Source organism: Chiroxiphia lanceolata, chromosome 2 (assembly GCF_009829145.1).
Source record: "Chiroxiphia lanceolata isolate bChiLan1 chromosome 2, bChiLan1.pri, whole genome shotgun sequence".
Lineage (NCBI taxonomy): Eukaryota > Metazoa > Chordata > Aves > Passeriformes > Pipridae > Chiroxiphia > Chiroxiphia lanceolata.
In genome coordinates this window covers 29,423,844-29,446,593 of record NC_045638.1, presented here as the reverse complement: position 1 = coordinate 29,446,593, position 22,750 = coordinate 29,423,844, and the positions used below count along the sequence as shown (strand labels likewise).

The 22,750-nt window shown below is 37.2% G+C and overlaps 1 long non-coding RNA gene across 1 annotated transcript in view; it reads left to right on the top strand.

Moving 5' to 3' along the window:
• Window positions 1-22,750, top strand: part of LOC116782041 — a 153,500-nt gene that overhangs the window by 39,208 nt on the left and 91,542 nt on the right. Inside the window, exon 4 of the long non-coding RNA XR_004355101.1 lies at window positions 8,664-8,734. This is a non-coding gene — a long non-coding RNA (uncharacterized LOC116782041). The remainder of the gene's footprint in view (window positions 1-8,663; window positions 8,735-22,750) is intronic.

The window sequence follows — 22,750 nt, the reverse complement described above, 5'->3', positions numbered from 1 at the left end:
GTTTCTGCAGCTCACTGGTCTAATAGAATAAGGTTCCAGTGCACCCTCACTGTTGTTCCATAACAGTAAAACTTTCATCTTCAAATATGTTGTGCAACCAAGGTTTCAAGAAGAGTGTTTTCTATCTCTTACTCTTGCTTTTGGGATCAGAAAGATTTCCCAGAAGGTCATATTTGTTACCTTCTTCACAACTGTTTTACCATCATTTCACCTGCTACTTAATTTTATTCTAGTGAATGCAGCATAAGTATAAAGATTTACTAATTGAGTTCATAAAGCTCCCCAGTCTTGATATGGTTAACCTGTGGTTTGCTCTTCAGCAAAATAGCTGCAAAGTGTCTGCAGCTGATCTGAGGCAATATACAGCATTGTTTCTAGCCTGAATCTATACCATTAATTAGAAGAGGTTCAGGAACTATTCTTTTCCCCAGAGTCTAATGGTACCAGTTGGTGAGGTCTACGCTGTTTATGACTTTTGCTCTTCTGAGGGGACAGATTTTTCTTTGAACCACCTTCATACATATTCTGCCAACAACTGAGCAGTGTAGACCTTCAGTATGACATTTTCAGGGCCACAAAACCCCATCCACACTGGACCTAACTATTAGCACACACACACACAATAACTAAAAGCTTACTATTATTTATTTAGCTGTCTAACCTCCTTTTTTACAGAGTGTTAATTTAGGTAACTCAAAATTCATACCTTAAATGCCTCTACTGAACCACCTTCATATTATTTGATGACCTATGACTTGGATTCTTTAACACTCCCTTTTACCTACAGTAAGGCTTTTGTCTCAATGTCATTACTGAGCTCCATTTCTTCAGTGGCAGAAGTCTTAATACAGAGAAATCTGGTGGGATTCAACTTCAGATTATCCTTAAAATGGGAGGCTTCCAGCTGGACCCCCGTCAAAGGCGCACAGATGTGAGCCATTGAATTAACTGCTGAGATGCTCTCCTGGAGTAGGAGGAGGAATCCTCCGTAGTCAGTGACTCTGGGAGCCCAGCTGAAGCGATGAGCCCTGCACCACCACCCAGCACTGCCCAGTGGAGATTTCCTCAGCTACCTGGGAGCCACCCAGCCCAGGTACCTGAAGGTAGACATTGTGAATGGTTTCTGTTTTGGGGGGGAAACTAACAAACAAAACAATAAAAAGACAACTAACACAGAATTCAAAGACTTTTTATCCTGGAATGGCTGCATATTCAGACGCTGACATCTTCCTCTGAATTATGCTGCACTACAACCCCAGATAGAAAAGTGGATTAGATAATATTGACAATCAGTGTCTATTTAAATGCCCACTTCAACTGAAATAAATGCTACATGTACCAAAGAACAACATTTAGGATAGAAAATCTCACTTGTCTCTATTCTTATGTAATGTAATAGCCATAAATGCATATACCTAACTAAATAAAATTGTTATATACCACCTTTCTTCTTATGACATTTATCACAAAAAGCTACTCAGTGCAGTCCAGTACTGTACTAGGGAAATGAGAGTTGCACTTATTCCTTCACATTAGTTAACATGTCAAAAGCTTTTTATCTCAAAGATATTAAATGGTAAGAACATTGTGTTTCAACTTCTGAATTGTCATACATCAAAGATTTTAGAGGACTTCTTTTTTAAATTGACAGTTGTCATTTAATATACAGTATGATCCAAAGCATATTATTTCTGAATGTTACCAGGGAGATTTCATTGGCTTTTGTGACATTTCCAGTCTTTGGTATAATTGGCTAACAGCTTTTTTAACCTAATGTCTTTTAAGAAATAGTGTACCTGGTGTTCTGGGACATCACATCTACTGTTTTCTCTTTTCTTTGTTGTCCAAAAATGTTACTGTAATGATAAAAAGTGACATTATTTTAAAAGATAAGAAACACCAAAATTATTTTCCGTCTGACCTTTACAGTTACCAGAACAATCAGCTTCTGTTAGCAAAATAGTTCAAGCTTTTTATTACAAAGGATATTTGGCAGTATTCCATAAGAAAAAAAATACATGTAGTTCTTGTCAGGGGAAGTCTTTAAGCCCTCTTTCCTTATGCCAGGCTAACATTTTAACAAAAATAAAATTCTGGGTATTTTAAGGCAAAGGAGGAAGTTGACTGTGAGAGGTAGGGATATTTCACATAACGCTCTTTATGAGTGTACTAATGTAGTTTTATGTCTTCAACTGCACCACTTTGAAGCAAATACATTGGGTTTACCCAAGAGTTCAAGGAGATTTTGGTGACCTTCATTTCCCAGCTGCACATTTATGCATTCAGAGTTTTCTTCTTCACCCTGGTCTATTGTATTATTAGAATGATGCTCCTTCTTTAGGGGAGGCTGGGAGGTAAGAGAGATAAATAACTTAATGGCTCAATGTGGCTAAATTGCTATATTTATGATTTTCTAAATAATTATGGCTACTCCTCATCCCTACTGGTTTTCTCCAGGTAAAGGCTTATGAATCGATTCTTAGCTCCACTCCATACCTCTCATTGTTGATTTTATAAGTTACCACAGAACTTGAGAGGTGGAAGCGCTTGAGATCTCAAAGACTCATCCAGCACAGATCCTTTTAACCTCTGTTGTTGTTGCTCTAGTTCTTCAGTTCAAATACGGAGGACATATATCTTGCTTTCAGCTCACATGACAAAGATGTTGTCACTGATGCTTAAGAAAAACTGTATGAGTCACATTACAATAGCAACAAAAGTTAGAACAAAGCCCTCTTGTTGAAAGAGTTTGCTGGTTTACTGTCTTTTGCTCAGCTGGTGGTACTGAACATAGCCTGCAAATGGATGAAATACATTTTAGGTGCATGAAAGCAAAAATACTGTTTAAAAACATAAGATTCCTTTAGGAAAATAATTAGAGGCAGCTATAGTCATTAACTCTGGAATATGTAATTCTTCCCACTATTCTTAAATATAAATTGAATGCAGTTGCATGCCACAGTATTAAAGAATATGAGTTAAATATCTTCCTGCTTCAAAGATGAGTGGTCTAAAGCCTGAAAAATTACAGTATATGCAAATGAACATAAAGGACTGGCTTTACTGACCATTTCTTTGTGTTTGGGGGATAGATTTCCACATGGCATAATATTTCCACTTGCATTGGTTTCCTGGCATGAAAATGTTTATTGCACTCATTAGCTAAGAGGATGTCGGCACTGGTCCAATGAACACAGATCTGCCTTCTGATTTCAGCCATTAAATTGCAATGGGATTCATAGGCTTAACATTGTGGGTGTGAGAATAATAAAATGGAACTCCATCTTTAGCCCAGTTACCATGGATGCAGTTAAAGGTCATAGTGGCAGCTGCTAACTAGTTGCCTTTTTAGCTGTATTTCCCCTCCTGCTATGTGTTTTTGTGTACCTTAGTTTCTGCAAGTCTGCCTTAGAGCAATTCCACTTCCTTAACTTGGTGTATAGGTGTCTTCCCCAACGTGATGGGTGCATTCTCATAAATATGGTTGTTATGGGCATCCCTGTATTGAATTATTTGTCATTTAATGAAAAATGAATGCAAAGACCTTAGTGGAAAAAAAAGAAAAAAAAAAACCAAAACACAGAAATGCAGCCTGCTCAGCACCCAGAATTATTTGTATTTTCTGCCCTCTGCTTCACATTCCTAACTGGGGGGGGCAGGGGGAAAGAAAGAAAGAAAGAAGGAAAGAAAGAAAGAAGGAAAGAAAGAGAAAGAAAGAAAGAAAGAGAAAGAAAGAAAGAAAGAGAAAGAAAGAAAGAAAGAAAGAGAAAGAAAGAAAGAGAGAAAGAAAGAAAGAAAGAGAAAGAAAGAAAGAGAGAGAGAAAGAAAGAAAAGAAACAAAGAAAGAAAGAAAGAATGAATGAAAGAAAGAAAGAAAGAAAAAGAAAAAGAAAGAAAGAAAGAAAAATAAAGAAAGGAAAGAAAGAAAGAAAGAAAGAAAAAGAAAGAAAGAAAGAAAGAAAGAAAAGAAAGAAAGAAAGAAGCCCTGTATATAGTGAATTCCCATATCCATTTAAACTCATAATGGGTTCAGGCACTGAGGCATTCACAATGTGGAACATCAACTACTACTTCTCCATTTGGCCCAAAGTCCTAGGAGTTAATTCCCTATACTGCATGAAGTGTCAGAGTAATTACTGCTGATCAGCCCTATTTCTCAGCATTCTGTCCTGCTTTGAGAGGCACCCTGTTTATTGATGCACCGCCACCTCATCACAGTGCTTTCATTCAGGCAAGCTGCTTAATCGAAAGGGCTGGGACAATGCAGGATTTTCAAAGAGAAGAAGTGGAAAAAAAAATTAAAAGTAGCCAAGTAAAATAAAGTGAATGGTAAAGAAACCTGAAAGCTCTACAAAATATTTGCTTATGCCAACCCTTCATTTCAATAGATTTTAAAACTCTTATTCATTTCCAAAAGAAGGTACTATGAGTCTTTTCTGTGGTGACTTAACTACGTGATCACATCTTTTTGAAGATTTTTAAGAACATAGTGCTGGAAGCCCTCCTTGAGGAATGTTTATCAGTTGTTTTGTGTTTATATACAGGCAGTGACTGTGTCAACTTCATGAACCACAATACAAAGAAACATTTTTTAGAGTTTTTGTCTCTCTGTTTTAAAGACACATTTATACTACTTGTCATTTCACCAAGATGAATTAAGTACTATTTGAACCAAGTATTTTGGCTGCACACAAGGGTGGCTTCTGGTCCTCTTTGGCAGGGTGTCACTTTATTCATTTTTATTTCAAACACAATATGAAAATTTTAATTTTAAGATAGTATACAAGTATGATGGCTTATGTATAAAGCCTACACTGTGACTAACTCATGCTACTCCTCTCCTTGCACTTCTGTGAATTTTACAGAGCAGTAGAAAGTTTCACAGAATTCCTTTCAACTTAAATATTATCAGGCTTTGAGTGTTTGTTAGAGAAGATAGATTTATTTCGGCTAGCATTTTCATTTAGAACTCAGTGTTTTCCTAGATTAAGTTGCTTTTGGGTAGTTGTAGGTCTGTGGCTACCTAGACTGTAGTAATTTTTTAGTTGAATCTGTTTTGCCTGTAGCAGTGTAATAGGTTGCCATATGGAAGAGGAAACAAACAGATAATGACATTACTTCATTAAAAAAATAATGTTTCATGAGTTGTTCAGCAATGTTGTTGAAAATATCAGAACAGGACTGCTACAAGTATTCCAGTGTCCTGTTTTACTGTTTCCTCCACCATTCTTTAAACCTGAGAATTTTTTCTTGTGCCTTGTTTACTGTTGATATTTTCTGGCTGATTGGATAGGAATGACATTTTGACAATTTACTGTAGCAGTAAGCACTGTACAAACAAAAGGTGCTGATGAAAACTCGGAACCCATTATTATGTAAATTATGGCTGACTAACACAGATTCCATCTCACACTCACCATCATTGAGACCAGTTTTACTCAATGATAATAATTTTCATGATTGCAGTCTTCAGAGAGATCAGAAATATGTTCTAGCTGTTGCATTTATCTACAGCGGGTACTTGACCCTTAATTAAATTCTGAAAGTTTTTTATATAATAAGGTAAAATACAGCTGACACTTCTATTCAAACAAAGAGCATCAAACACAGATCTACCAAATAAGATAAAGGTATTTCAGACTTACCTTGTTGTAATGCTAGCAAACATGAAGACTACAACATCCTTTGAAAGAGAGCTTTAAGTTTAAAATACAAAAAAAAAAAAAAAGGAAAGCATTCTGTTGGGCAATTTGAATGTTGCACTTCAGTGCTGTGTCTGCTGAATGCTGGGCTTGCTCTGCAGAATGGTCTTGAACTTTATACTAAAATATGCATGACAGGAAAAAAAAAATGAACGAGCTTTGAGTATATAGGTGAGGTTGCTCCCATATATTATTGCAGTCATAAGTGCAAAAAGATTATGAGGTAAAATAATATGCTAGCTAATGTTCATCATCAACTTTCATAAGAGAATGTTCTCCCAAATCTTGAAAACTGTGCTTTGTAAAACTATTTCTCTTAAAAACAGATTAGGAGCAACTCAAGGTGCTGCACTACTGAAGTAGTGTTCTGTTGCTAACAGAAAAAAAAAAGATTAAACATTGCACAAATAATTAATTTGGCATATGTCTATGTATATATGTTTCAAAACCTAGACAGAGGGAAAGGGAAACACTGTAGAGAAAAAGGGAATGGGGTTTTTCATTTAATGTTTACATTTTTTAAGACAGCTCTGTAAGCTTTTGGTGTTTCTTTCCCCTCTCTCCTTCCCATTCCAGTTTTCCCCTCTCCTCCCCACTCTCCTCATCAGTTTTTTAAATGAGAAAACAGCCAGTCCAGATAAACAGTAACAGTCAGGGTAAGCAGTAACAGTCAAGCTAAAAAGGTAGGGTATCATAAAAATGTACATTCAGTATTTCTTTAGACATAGTACTTTGCTAAACTGTCAGTTCATAGAACCAATGAGCTAAGAAAAGTAATTACTTAAGTGGATTTCATGAAGAGTAGAAAGATGATTGTGCCACATTAAATAACAATTGTATCCTTAATGATGTGTTGGACTATAATACAAACATCCTTCTGCCATTATATGCAGTACAATATACCTTTCTAATTACTCTGGTGGCTTCCTCTTCCTTTATTAAGATGTTACGCTTTCAGAGACTATATGAGTATTATATGAGGGTTTTTTTTCAAAAATACAGTGAGTGCAGCTGCATGGTCATTGATAAATTAGTTATAAAGTAATGACAAAATGTATATGAATGGAATAATATTTTTATTCCTTTTTTTTCCTCCACGAATTATGATTCTTTTTAGACAAGATGTAATGAAATTTAAAAAAATTACTTCTTTATGGTTTTTTTGGCATTTCTATATATGCAAGGAGTATGGTAATATAAGTCCAGATAATTAATAAGGCAGATGCAAGGCACTATAGCAAACATACGAAACAAAGCTAGAATGAGGTAGATAATTTGGTATCATTAATTTCAATGATTTCTCACTTATAGCCTGTGAGCCCTTGGGAATCCTTAAGGTTCCTGTCAGTGGTCCCTGAAAAAGCAGTTTTATTATCTGCAAGCTTAAATATATTACACGGATATTCCTTTCCACTAAAAATATTTTTATATTGTCTGCAAATTCAAAAAGGTTGAAAATCACCTCTCTATTTCACTGCTTATATTCTGATCCCTTAGAGATGGAAACCCTACACTTCTTAGCACAGCCTTCTATAAATCAGTATGGTTCATATGATTTCTAGAGGTTCTTTTGTACACAGTCTAACCACTCATTAGACTTGATTTCCAAACATTCTGTCAGCACACAAAATACTTGGACCAAGTTAAAGTTTGCACACATTAATAGTCCCGCTGAAGAAAAAGGAAACATCTTTTATGTGGAAATTCTTCCAAATGTATAAAGGGACTGAAGAACTGGGGAAAAAAATCTAAAAATTGGACAATTCTGGATTCTCTATCGGAGCCTCACTTAACTTTTACAATAAAATTTTTCATGAAAGTCTAAACTTGAATAAGTGAACAAAATAAAACCTGCAAAATATTCTTCTCCTATGTTGTCTCTTAGTAGAGATGCACCCCTTTAACTCATAACTCATGTTCTTCTGTTGTCACTTAGTACCATCAATAACAATAATTCTATGAAAAGTTCAGTCTACTTTTATGCTCATTTCACCGCAGTCCCAAATTAGGGAATTTTAGCTGGGAATTTTATCAGTAAAATAAATACAATATTTTCAAAGTTCCTTACCACTGTTGGGTGACCTGAAGTTATCTTAGATGAAAGAGAACAATATTCTGGTTTTGAAAATCAGGTTTGACCCTTTTGAAGTATGGCAATAATAGGAAAAATATGTCATAGCATGACCGAACTATTTCACAGCCCTAATCAGTTGTGAAAAACCTTGTCTCACCCTCTGTGAAAAACTCAGACACATTGTATAGGTTGTTTCATACCTGACTGTTCACATATTGTCAAAATAAGATGAGACAATGTCCATAATTTGAAATAAAATTCATCTGCAATTAACATAATCCATATCCTACTAGCAGCTCGGCAAGTATATATTTTCTCTTTAGTCCTGAATTCGTACTGATACAGTAAGAGTTCTGTGCTTGGATCATGTGCTGGGCAGAATTATAAGAATCTTTATAAACTCCCTGCTGCACTGTTTGGTTAGCTCAATTCAAGATTAGTAAATGGCCCTTGGAAAGTAAGCAGAGTAGTTCCCCTGTTACTGTATTTGAAGGGTATATACATAGCCAGATATTCTTCTAAAATCAGTCATATGAAGCCTGAGCCAAAAAAAAAAAAAAAAAGTGTTGCCTGGTAAAACTGCAACTAAGTGAAAATGTTGTGCTGGAATGAAAAAATAGCAGCTGGGAATAATTTGTCGTTCTTACCAGCACACATTATCACCTGCAGAGTATCCTTTCCTCAGTACTCCCTAGAACTGAGTCCACTGTGAGGTGAGAAATTCTGTTGCTCTTCTTTTTCAGAGAGAAGGGTGGAACAATCTTCTGCTTTGTTCTGAAGGTTAGCACTTACCTACTTGGATTAGCTCAAATCCAAGCATATTAGGTCTTGAAAAATGAATAAATTATTGAAAATATGTTATTTATGTCATTTTTCACTTTTTTTAGGGAAAAAAGTACTGCTGGGAGAAGAAGAAAAACGTGACACTGGACAAAGATGGTTGCGTATAATGATTCAGGTACACTTTATAACTTATAATTGTCACATCATATCACAGATCTTTCTGCCTGCCAGAGAGGATGGTGAGTCAGTCCCTCTTTATGTTTTGTGAAAATTTACTTCTTCCCATATTAATAGGTCATGCATGAGAAACATATAAGTTACATCTCAGACATTGAGAATACTGTTCAGTAGGAAACTTCAACTGTGTTTAGGCACCTAAGTGAAAATGTTCAGTTAGAAATCCCCTGTCAGAGGATAGTGCCCAGACTCTGCTGATGTCTTGATTTTCAGCAGTGTCTAATATTCCTTGTTGTCTGAAGCTCTTATACCTAGAAATGTTTCTGTGTAAAAGAAAAAAAAATAAAATTAATTAGTCAGTTTTCTCTTTCTGCTGGGTTAAGAAACCATCTTTGACTTTCAGGCGCTTTTCTTGTTGTAGGTTACCTCCAGATCACACGAAATCGGTTCAAGATAAATCTCATCTACTTCCAAAGACTGGCATTCAGTTTGCTCTAGAACAGCATGAATGGGGCTGACATGGAGAAAAATATTTCCTGAAACTGATCTATCTACTTTTACTTACTAAAAAACAGATGGCTTACTGTGATAGTGGCAGTGTAGGATGCAGGTAGGGATGCAGTTTCTGCATGCTCAGCACCTGCCTTCTTGAGGGCCACTTCTGCTAATTTCCATAATCTCTGAAGCTGGTCAGACCAGCGCTGGGAGCCAGTTCTGGTTTTGCAAGGACCCAGAGTAGATCTGTGTTATAGACAGGCTTCTTGATGCTTAAAAGTCCTACATAAATTTGATCATGGGAGCCAGCCTTGAAAGCCAAGAATCAGAATGCATTATTGCAAATGATGTAGGAATTTTTTTTTTCTGTTCAGTTTTCTGATCAAAGACCTTGGAATAACTGTACCCATCACCAGTTAGTCTTGGCAACAGCTCTGGCACATGTAAAAGTCATCTTATCAACATTATAAAGAAGGGAAATCAAGTTTGTATGGCAAGGTACTGTAGAGGTAAGAAGAGTACCACTGTTTGAAATCTGTATCTGAAGCACAAGTTCATTCTTATCCCTCTGAAAGGGAGATTACAATGATAGTATATAAAAGATTTCTGTTTGGGATGGCATTTGCAAAATTCACTCTTTAAGTATGCTTGGTGCTTGGGCAGTACACACCTACCATGGTATGCAGGTCTGCCTCCCCTCATAAATGTGTGGAGAGCTACAGCCTTGCATGTTCCAGAAGTGCATGACCTTTAGAAAGTAATAGAAGTATAAAACTGAACTTGTAGTGAGACTTTTCACCTCAGTTTTATCCAAATATCAGGAAGCTGATTCTTCTGGCCCTCTAAAGGGTGTTATTGCCTGTTGCATTCCATTGCCTGCTCCTCAGTGCTAGTCCTGAAGATGCTGTGAAGGTTTTGCATCCACCTTCAGCTGAGTTGGACTTATGAACTGGAACTAAGATCAGAACTGGCAGCTAGACTTGTGCCAAATTGAAGTTTTATTTATTTAATCATTTTATTGCAAGGTAGACACTGTGTCTGTGGTTTATTTCTTTAAAATCAAATAAACTATTTATATGTAGTGAAGAACTGTAAAACACATAGACCCTATTCACTAATATTTTTATGGTTTCTTTACACTTGACAAGTAAAGAATTTTTGAAAGTGTTTTTTTGTACCCAAGTCCCACAGAATTCTTGGGGTATTTCTTGGTTGAATTAAGAAAAGGTGCAATCTAGATAGTCAACACCAACTTCGCTCCTGTTTTTCCTTAATATACAGCATGAACCATTCTGAGTGAGTTTTTAATACATATTTTTAATGGAATACATTTGATGAAAACTTAAGAAAATACCATCAACTTTTATCTATTTAACATTTTCATGTTATTAAATGAGAATACCTCATGTGAATTTCAGGTCAGAGTGGAAATATAAATTAGCTACTGTTTTCCTTCCCCTCCTGATAATATTGTTTTGTTTACATCACTATGGAAAGCTTTATGCAAATTTTCTTGCCACACCATATCCATTATATCTTAAAGAGAAAACAGTCTAATAAAAATTCTCAAAGCAGCTATTACTTGTAGGAAAGAAAACTAAAGGTCTGCAGTCTTTCAAAGTGTCATTGCCACTAACTCGAGCTTCATAGAGGAAGAAATCAGAACTGTTCTTTCCTAGAGACAAATTACAGAGTGTTCCAGATGAAGCCAGCAAAGAAGTGAGGAGGCTGCAGTTTGCATTCTAGCTCTCTTGTGATATTTTAGTCCTGTGAACAAGGGGCTTCTGGATGTTTTTGTCACTCATGCTGACAGTTTGTCAGGTCGCTCCTGCACACACCTTTACAGCTGCAATTCCTGCTGCATATGTTGCAGGACATGTGGAAAGCCATTAGTTGTTTCAGTCTGCATCACTGTCATTCTAAAGTACAATCTTACCATGCACTTTGCACTACGAGGGCTAGGAAACCAGTATCTTTCATAGTAATGACTTCCAGTTTACAGCCTTCATTTGTTATATTTCCTCAATAGCTGTTGTGTTGAGATTAACTGCATAAATGGTCTGCAGCTGGCTGTTATGAATTAAGGGAGTTTAATCAAAGTATTTCTAATGTACAGCATAATGATAATACATGGGGGAAGTACTATTTAAGAGATAATGATGGCTTCAGAAGATCACTGTTGTAATGTTTAGTGCATATGCCTTCAGCATTGAATTTGTTGTTGTTCTGAATATGCTTAATGGATCAGTGAAAAGCTGCCTAATGTGGGATTGTTTGATGGGGCTGACAGAGCTGGAATTAGCCCATTGCTGTTTACTGCATACAGCCATTAAGATTAATTGCTGCCAGATAATTTTGACTGTTTTTATCTTCGGGAAAAAGTGTCACTAATGGGTTTATAAATTGGTTCACTATTACTAATAGTAAGGCCAGTGTAACAGGAGAGGATGTCAGCAGCTTATTCTAAAGATAAAGGTAAAAAGTATGAAGTACTATATGACTTGCTAGTTTTAAGGGATAATGTTATCTAATAACAGACAGACTGATATATGATGCTCATTAATGCTATTTCCCAGGCTTTGGGTTGAACCTAATAGATGCTAATAAAGTCTTATTTGATGTACCATTAAAAAGCTCAATCTGTTTTCTGCATTAATGCACAGTGTTGTTTATCACATTTTCAGTGACTAAAACCCAAACCCTCAATCTGTTACGTAACTAAACAATATCAGGCTAGTTATACCTATTTTTGTCTTTGTTTCGAGACACAGAAAAATTTATAGGGCAACCACATTTCTGCATGTACTGTATGTAGTTCATATTTCCCAGCTTTCTGTCAACAATAACAGCACTTGAGATTTCATTTTTACCTATCCTCTTTTACATATATTGTCACAGGTAAATTCAGCAAAGCAGTCCCTCAAAGAGATAAATTAATTGGTTTGCAAATGCTAGAAAACGGTGTTGGGGTGTGGACGAAAGACTATTCAAGGAGGATGAGTCCACATTAGAGGCTAATATTCTGGTACGCCACATATACATGTGTGTGCAGTGCCTCTAATTTGCTGTGTATTAAAATGAAAGTTCTTCGTGCACTGACTCTCAAATATATCCCTTGTATCTAAGGGCATTGACGAGGGACTGTGAAGAACCATGCACTAAATAGAGAGAAACACAGACAAGAAGAGAGGAAAACCAATAACTTATGAGTAGTTAAGTTGTTTTCTTTTCAAGTGGAGATAGTGTAAATTATGAAGTGATTTCCTTCTCAAGTTGAAAGAGCATTTATATTTTTCATGACCAGTTTTTTAATTTGTGCTGTGAACATCTTTTTTTTTTTGAGGAACTCTGGATAGTAAAACAGTTCTTGTCTAAAAAAAGACAATCTCAAACAATATCAGAAAAAGCTCTTTGCATTATTTTTCCCCTCCAGAATGTTAACAGGTGAAGACCTTTAAGAAGTTAAGAGGAAAAAATTATAGGGTGGCAAGATCAATTCTGCTGTATTTGCTTGTATTTGTTTCCACAGTAGTATTCCAAGTGGTGTTCTTCCTTCTTTGCCATTAAGGACATGAGCCATTTATTCTAGCTTAGACCATTTCCCCCGGCATCCACTTTAAACTTCCATCCTTTTGCCATATTTATACCATCTGCCTATGTATACAGAAATGCATATTTATGTGTTGGGACCTTATATTATGTAGGGAACTGGCTACAATCTAAATATTCGTGCCATTGTTTATGTATCTGAATATTGCGCAATACTGCCTGAGCATAACCATTCAGGTTTTTTCACTATGTCGAGATCCTGATTTCCTTCTCTGTCATATCCATCATCATTGGCTGCATTATACATATCTAATAAATCATCTTTCAGTAAAAATTCTGTTTTTACACAGTGCTAGCACTCTTTTGACTTAAATAAATTTAAAAACAGTTTCATTAATTCAGTACAAACTCTAAGTAGACACATTAATGTTGGGATACAGGCAGCTTATATTGGTTTACTTCTAACTCAGCATAAGTTAAACCCAGCTCTGTCAGGCTTATATTGATTTAAAAGAGCTGGCACTACCTATTTCATACTGATTTTAAATCCTGTTCTTAGTTAAATGAATGAAATTTTCACATAGAAAATTCCAAGTTTTGTTCCCAAAAAGTGTTGCCAAAGTTTCCATGCAGGACCCTGCATAGGTGCCCATTAACCTCTCCTTTCTATTGTTAATGACTCTAAATAACATCTTCAGGCAAACTTTGATTAGGTTGTTAACCAAGCTCTCTGTGGCAGGCAATTTAGGATGATAGCTTACATAAAAATTATTCCAGAATAAGGTATAGTCTTGTGGGTTGTCTTAATGCAGAGTAGCTGTCCTGGAACAGTTCCAGGTAGAAACACTCTGAAGGAGATTTGAGTGTTCTTGTGCCAGTTTGGACAGAACAGGACATCCTTGACTGTGTCCAGTGGGAATGGATTCCCTGTGTTAAATCAGCCAGCCCAGACATCTTGAGCAGCCTAGAGCACCTCAAAAAACATCTCTGTTTGGTGACCTGAATCCTTTCCTATTCTCCTTTTAAGTAATTTCATTCCAAAATAAATGGTCATGCAAATTTTTTACTCGGGAGAGGGGAGGGGAGGGGAGGAAAGGGGAAGAGAGGGGAGAGGAGGAGGGAAGGAAGGAAGGAAGGAAGAAAAGGAAGAAAAGGAAGAGAAGAAAGGAAAGAAAGAAAAGAAAGAAGTTGAAAAACAGGCAAGTTAGACACATTACACAATGAGATCGTATTTCACTAAGCAGAATCTTTCCAGTCCTTTACCTTGCAGGTGCATCTTTTTTGGGTCATGCTGTACATGCTGTGGCTTGCTTCCTAATCTGCTATTTGGTACAAAGCTGCTCTGATTATGGATTTGCAGAAACAGCATGTTAATCCTGAACTTTCTTTTCCAAATCAAACACAGATTTTGGACTGCTTAACCTAAAAACAGTAGTCATTAAAGTTACTCAAGTGTTTCTAAACTACAATCTGTTGGGTAAAACAAAGTGATGTTTTTTTGGAATGCAGGGCCTGATCTTCAATGCAGTAGAGGCAATCTGATATGAAATGGACTTCACTGATTTTACACAGTAGCACCAGTGCAAAAGTTCAGCAATCAAGAGGAAATTACGTTACAGTACAGTATAAATGCAACTTGAACAGTTTTTCCTGAAAAATGTCACCAGTATTTCAGGAAGAGGGGCTATCACGATTCATGTTCATTCTCAAAATTGCAATGAATACTTGAGTTTCATGAACTTCCTGATCATCCAGCTTTTTGTGGCTCTGTATTGAGTTTGTGTGCCAAGGTTCAGATACTGAGGGGGTTATAGGGGTGGCTCCTCCGAGAAACTGCTAGAAGCTTCCCCCATGTCTGACAGAGTCCATGCCAGCTGGCTCCAAGATGGACCTGCCACTGGTCAAGGCCAAGCCCATCAGTGACAGTAGTAATACATTTAAGACAGTGTGATAACATATTTAAGAAGGAAAAAGTTATTATGCAGAAGGAATTGCAGCCAGAGAAGAAGGGAGTGAGAATATTTAAGAGAAGCAACTAGGCAGACACCGAAGTCAGTGAAGAAAAAAGGGGAGGAGGTGCACCAGGCTCTGGGGAGAGATTCTGCTGCAGCCCATCGTGCAGACCATGGTGAAGCAGCCGTCCCCCTGCAGTCCATGGAGGTTCATGGGAGTGCAGTGATCCACATGCAACCCATGAAAGAGGTCCACACCAGAGCAGGTTATGATCCTGTGGGAAGTCCACACCAGAGCCAGCTCCAGGTGGAGCTGGGGATCCATGGAGAGAGGAGTCCACTCTGGAGTAGGTTTACTGATAGGACTTTTGGCCCTGTGGGAGACCCCACTGGAACAGTCTGATCCTAAAGGACTGCACCCCTTGGAAAGGGACCTATGTTGCAGCAGTTCTAGAGGAACTGTAGCCTGTGAGAAGTACTCACATTGGAGAAGTTCATGGAGGACTGTTTCCTGTGGGAGGGACCCCACACTGGAGCAGGGGAAGGACTTCTCTTCCTGAGAAGGAAGCAATGGCAGAAACAACATGTGATGAATTGACCATAACCTTCATTCCTCATCTCCCTGCATCACTGGAGGGTAGAGGTAGAGAATTTGGAATAAAATTAAGCCCAGGAAGGAGGGAGGGGTGGGTGGAAGGTGTTTTTAAGATTTGTTTTACTTCTCATTATCCTACTTTGATTTTGATTGGTAATAAATGCAATTAATTTCCCCAAGTCAAGTCTGTTTTGTTCCTGGCAATAGTCATCTCCCTGTCCTTATCTCAACTCATGAACCTTTAGTTATATTTTTTCTCCCCTGTTCAGTTGAAGGGGGAAGTGAAGTCAAACCATCACAGGCTCTAAGTGAGGGGCATCTGTCTTGATGGAGCAATCCAGATTTCCATTTTACATCACTGGATGATTGCTCAGATTCAGCATAGCCCAGGCCAGCCACCCAAAAACTCTAGATGAACATACCAGTCAGTTATTGTGTTAGTACTACTCATAACATAGGGTTAGCAGGAAAAGAGAAAGCACTACTCTTTTCCTCCATATATGCTCTGTGAAGTATGAAGTGAGAACAACAGTGCTTTCCCAACATTCTCTTTCCCCTAACACTCTGTAATTCCAAATACTTAATTAAAGCAAGCTCATACCCAGTGGCTTCTGGAACAAGAAGAAGTACTATTGCAGAGCACAGCCATACCCACATGGGTCTTGGACATTGGTTGTTTTCCTGCTCCTTTACCACCACAGGACATTGGTTGTTTTCTGGCTCCTTTGCCACCACCACTGGCACTTAACGAAATTAATGTAACCGAGAACAGGGCTCAATATCAGATCTTCATTATGCTCCAGGAATAAGGACCTATTTGACACTAAGAGATGCCTTTAGGAGAGCAGGCTGTCTCAGTATCCAGTTCAAAGCAGAAAATTCACTAAAGTGCTTTACAGGACTGTCTTACCCTTTCAATCGATTAGACAGGAAGACTTGTAAAACTAACCTCCTACCTCAGGCCCTTCACCAAAGTATCTAAATTTAGGCACTGTGAAGTGGCTTATAGTTTTCTTTCTTTCAGGAAGATTTTTGGTTAGTTTGTCTTCCTTTAGGATGCAATTCACCTCTCTGCAGCACCCCAGTTCAGGACAGATTACACTCCTAGCTCTCTTCAATCTCTGGTTCAAAGACTTTTTTCCAAAATGCACCAAACCCCATATAAATCACAGTATCATAGATTTGGAAGGGACCTTAAAGATCATCTATTTTCATCATCCCTGCTATGGGCAGGGGCACTTTCAGGTTTATCCATCTAGCAAGATCCCTGGTTTGGAAAATATCTGGACCTAGAGGGATGCATAAAGTTTAGTTTGACACATTAGGCAAGCATGAATTTGATCACAGTCCTATGTCTCATTTCAACCTTGTCAACAACTGTGATCCTGAAAAGAAAATCCTATGGGAAATCTGTACTCCAGTTGAGGGGAAAAAGAAATCAAGTCAAGCCTCCAAAAATTATAAAGTGTTACATTAATTACTTCTTTTCACTTGCCACCTTTTTGATTTAAGCTTTTACAGCTCATATTTTGAACTTTCCTCTGCAGTCCACACCATTAGGAATGTCTTATTTTTTTCCTTAATAAAAGCAGGATTATCACGTAATAATAGGATTTTTGAAGCTAAGAGACTAAAAATACTAATTGTTGCAAAATGCATGATTAAATGATGAGTCTTGAAAAAATCATGAATTGTCTTTCATTTCAAGACCAGTTTTCATATATCTGAAGTAATTTCTCAAATGAAACTGCCTTTTTTTTTTTTTATATATGTATATACAGTCTTATGCTGTTTAGGAAGAAAAGCAAGGATGAACCCAGGCCATGAATAAGTGCTGGGAAAGCATCAGGTGATAGATCATGAAGCCATTCTATTTGTCAACGTTAAAAATTCTTTGTCTGATTCATAAAATGTTATTTTATCACCACACAAGGGTATACGGGGTACTTTTTAAAACTGAATTATGAATGTAATAGATTGCAAAACTTTCTCGTAAATTCACACTGGAAAATGTTGTGCTGAAATGTTCAAATTGACATAATTAAAAATATTACAGAAGATAATACAGCTAATGAAATAGCTTAGATTTTTATTTTTTTTTTAATTCTAGTCATGAATATATTATCCTGAAGTTAAACTATTTAACATGAAAGATTCTCTCAGCTTCAGACAGTTTCAGGCCAATTCTTCCCGACTGCAGCTAGTACCTCAAAAAAATTACATAACTTGTCTTTTTTCTGCAAATCTGAAGCCCGACTGGTGCTCCATTATTAACATCAGAGCTGTCAGTATCTCAGGGAGGCAAGAGAAGAAAACAAAGCATTCCTAACAGCAGCAACAAAATCATGCTTCCACTTAGAGAAATCTTCCTTCATCCTCCTTACACCAGAGAACTGCTCAAAGTATGGTATGCTGAAGGTGGGATTCATTTCACTTTCACTATCTATAAGTTAGAAGCCTCTGTTAGATGTCTATATGGAGTCAGCTTGGCTCCATCTCTAGACAATGAAGAGAGACAGGCACCTCCAGAGGGTCATTCGTCCCATCCATAGACAGGTATTGAAGAGAGATTGAAGGAATCACTCTTTGGAGATGTCTCTCTTTCTCCAGTGACTACAAAGGAAGTCTATGGTGAGTGGCTTAAACTTGACATCTGAAGTTATGTGAGATGAAACCTAATCCTAGTCATAAGAAACACAGGAGGAGCTTTACTCTCCTGTTCTGTAGTGGATGTTATTAGTGATGATTGTTGGACGCATTCTGCAATAAAAATACACAAATTTCATCATGCTTATTAGCTAGCATAAGTTAACTTGATTATGCATATAACTACACTGTTATATCATGGGTGTCAGGGCCTCGGTAAAAAGTACAAAGGGCAAGTTAAGTAAGGGTTCCAAGATGATGTCACACAGCTTCTGATGACCAGTTGACCAGCTTCTGAATGCTCCTTTTTCCTCAATGCTAACTATTTTACTACTGTCTTAGAGGAATGACAACCTTGGTCATCTTTATTATCACCTAAATGCCATTTGTCTTTGTTCTAGTTGAAATCCTAACATCATGGCAAGTTAATCAGCTTGTATTTTACAGGAAGTGGAACTGCATTACAATAAAACTGAAAGAGTCAGAACATATTCTTCTCCCATGATTTGCATTAACTTTCCAGCCCATCAAGGTATTGTCCATTTCAGTTTAGAATCTGAAAACAGACAAAAATTTATCCTTCCCTAGAAGCTGCAAGTGGTAGTCTGTGTGGCTCCAATTGACTGGCTTTCACGTAACTTCAGACTAATCCTGTCTAGAGCAGGTGGGCCTGTGAGGTAATAGCTCTTGACCCTGGCTCTCCTCCATATAAGGTCTTCATGACTCTAAATCTTCTCTTTGCTTAAGTTCAAAGAGTCTGACACCAGAGAAGGTTATGCTGGAGACAATGAGACTGGTGGGTGTTATACCATGGAAGTGATCACACACGACACACTATAGCATTTGGTATGATAGGGTTGTCTGAGGGTGCAAAGGAATAATGGAAAAATCAACCCATTAGAGGATCAAAATGTCTGAACTGGTTCCTTTCCATTTTTAATTCAGCAGTGTAGGTGTACTCCAGTTGACTTTATCTGGACATGGTTTGACTGTTTTAATGAAGGAACACAAATTTTACCTTTTGTCTTCACAGCCTCTACTAGATAAGACATCACAAGAGAAGGATTCAAGAGACCTCTGCAGCCTGGATATTTGTGTCTTTATTAATAGTTTCTGAAAGACAAAGTGAATAGACATAATTTTATGACTGCATCCAGGATTTGCCAGGCTCTGGCAAATCAAACTTGCCACCACCTTCTCTTCAATTGTATTGTGAGCATCTATATAGCTTTCACCCCCCAAATTTCCTCTGATTTACATCAATGTGAGTAGAGAATGAAGGCCTTTGCACTTAGTTTCAAGAAACTTCTTTGGAAGATGCAATTCATCTGTATCTGAGTACTTAATCATTACTTAGATGTTCTGTCAGCTCCACCCTTTAAATCCAGGTATTTATAGTATTCTTAGTGTAGCACATGCATGAGAAAATATTGAAGCTGTGAAAGTCCAGATTGTGCAATCTGCTAACCTAGAAGGTACTGTCACTTTTATGTGCCCTATATTTTATTCATCCATAGCTCAAATAAATGCAGATTAAAAAAAAAATATCTTTAGCTCTTGCCTTGCTTTTCAGTCCTCAGTGTTTGGAATTTGAGATTTAGGTCATCTAGATAAAAGCTACAGTATTTGCTCACATGCTATGTACCTTCAGCAAGCAGCACTACACAAATAAACAGTATTTTACATCTTCCTACATGGAGAGAAAAATCAAAATATGGCCATTAGATGGGGTTTATCTCATTGGTCTTAAAAATATCTATTTGGTTTTCATGGTAGTCTCAACCCTTGGAAAAGTAAAAATAAAACCAGAAACTCGTGTTTAAATCATCCTAGACAGGAAGATTTATAAAGTACCATTTACTTTGTGAATCTTTCACTCTAAGTTATCTAATGGTTTTCTAAAATTAGATTCTACTTCAAAAAATCAAAACTGTCATAGTTATTAATGTGGTACCTTTTTAAGGATATTGTTAGATATACAAACATGTGGAAAAAATACTGGAAGACAAAGTTGCATCAGCTTTGAATGTGTTTAAAGTAACACATTAAAAGTCCTGGTAAGGTTGCATTTGTATGAAGAAGCAAATTGGCTGAAACATTGACCCCACTGAAATTAATGAGATTTCACCCTTTCTCTTTTGCTATTCAGACACATTCCTAGTGCCCATGAGAAAGATTCTTGCACAAGGACATATAAATGGTACACTCTGTCTCTTGAAACAGTAGGTTTATTTGACATTTCTGTGCTTCAGTAATTCTTGTAGTCAGTGCACAATATGTGTCCCAGCTTGAAGGCTTCTAATAGTTGATAGAAGATAAAAATAAATGTTGCTATTTACAGATCCAAAAAATTTTAAGAGCAGGAGTGAAAAATATTTTGACTGTTTCATAAAACAAGTGTGAAAAATGGTCAGTGAATAATTTTAAAGGGTCAGTATTAAATTTGTATTACTGCAGTTAGATCCTAGCTAGAACTGGAGAATAAATTGGATAAAAAATAAATGAAAGGATCTGATCAGCATTCCACAAACTCAGTGTCTAAGTCTCCAGTATTGGAGTGCTGGGCCTTAAATGTTCCTGTCTTCTACAATATCTTCTACAAGCATGTTCTATTATCTCTTTATATTCAGCGATTTTTAATGCAGCCACTACTTTCTTTCAATCTCTTGATTTTATGGGATTAAAAGTCCTCAATACATTCTAGTATTTATCTGACCTTTGAGAGCCCAACGTGCTAGAACTCAAGACAGTGACTAGCCTTTGCCCAAAAGCAATAGCCAGGATGCCAGAGATCATAAAACTACCACAAGACAGAGATGGGAAAGATTTGGGGAAGGGAGAGAGGAAAAGAAAGAAAGGAAGAATTGACACATAAGCAAGTGTGGGCAGTACATTGGTAAAGCAGACTATTGGGGTTGCAAGATGGCACTACTGGCTCCTGAATCTGTGCCGGTGCCCCAGGAGGGACAGTTTGTTGGTTGCTCCTCTCCTCTGTGAGAGGCTGCAGCATTAAGGACCACCCTGCAGCCACAGGTCGAGGGACCATGGTCTCATTCCATGCATTTCCCTTCCCTTCTCCATCATGCACTGAAGCACCTCTCAGTAAGACAAAATTCAGTCATAGCTCCAATCCTGAATAACCCTGGTGTCTCTGGTTGTCAGAAATATCTGTCATTACTAAATCTCCATAAGATTTAAGAATGATCTGGGACAGCTGCAAGCAAAAAACTCAATCTCTCATTGAAAAAAAATAAGTTAAAGAGAAAATTCTCACTGCCTAAGTACTGCAACCCTGGTGATCCAGGCTTCAACACAATGCTGAACTTTAAGTGTGTAAATATGACACTGGCTTAAAGGGTGTAGGTTCTGTGTTTAAACTTAGTTGTATCTTGAAGTAATCTCCCAAAGACCTTCACTGCTTGCAATGCTAATGTGTAAAAATGCTTAGCTATTATATGAATGAGACAAAGCAGCATGATTTGGTAATGGATAACCTATCACTCTTTTTTTCAAACATTCCTTGAGTGCATCAGCAAAATCTGAGATTAAAAAAATGGGGTTGATCTCTGCATTTGGATTTACTGCAAGTTGTTTTGTAAGGAAACTGTCCAAAAAGTAACACCGTGGAAGAGTACACTGGGCTAAAACCAGAACATCACAAAGCAGAAACTGCTCCATTTTCCAGTGGTAAAAAAAAAACAAAGGAAAAAAAAAAGAAGTAAATATTACTGGGATAATACAAAGATGTACATTGCCCTTGATATTGTTTTGTAAATTAGTGACATAAAATCTGTGTGAGGGCTGAGTTGACCATGCTTAAGTGTATCACAAAGGCTGATCAACTAAAGAAATTTATAGAGAGCTCCAGAGAGGTTGAAGGAAGTGAGGTGAAAGGACACTGTGGTAGCATGTGAAACTCAATGAATGCAGGTTAAACTATCTTGAAGGAGGAATCATTTGAACTACTGAGATCTCTGAGTTTAAAGAGTAGTGAGTATGAGGTAATGAAAACACTTTCTGAGAGGGAGAAGCAGTGGTTGCTGCTGTGGTGCAGTTATTTGTTGAAAGAAATTTAGCATTCCAGAAGGCATCAAAGAGCAAAAGAAAACAATAATATGGAAAATATAATAGCATCAATATATGACAGTGGAATAGCATCTTTTGGGGAACCATCTTCTTTTCAAGAGGTAGTCTCTGTAAAAAAAAAAAAAAAAGTGGCACAGCAAAAAAAAAAAAAGAGAGAATTCAAAAATGTTTATGAAAATCATGAACGATACGAGACAGTGAGATAAAAGAGAATTCATTCAAGAAAGGATATGACTAGCAGTTTTGCATGTTATTTTCCCTTTGACAAGACTAGTCTCAGACCAAGTAGGTGATGATGTACTAGTAAAAGGTGTGGGTAAGCAGAGGTAAAAGACTGTGGTCTTTTACCCCAGTCCAGCAAAAGACTAGTCTAGCATGGGAAATTTTATGTCCAAAGAACTGTCATGACAATTAATAAGTTATTGTTTTCGCTGGAAAGTAATTCCTATCCCTTTCTGCACCCCTTATCTGTTCTCTGACCTCATTGGCTCTGCAATATTTGTCAGAGTGCTTGAGATTTAAGAGATATTCCAGTTCTCAAAGCTTTATAGAAATTGAAACACAAAGGAAGGAATCCCTTAAATGCTCTAGGAAATGGAGATTTGCAATGGAGAGTAAGTTCATAAGTAACTAACCTGTAGAAAGCTTCTGTCAGATCCAGGACCTTTCAGAAACCAGAATACAACAGTCA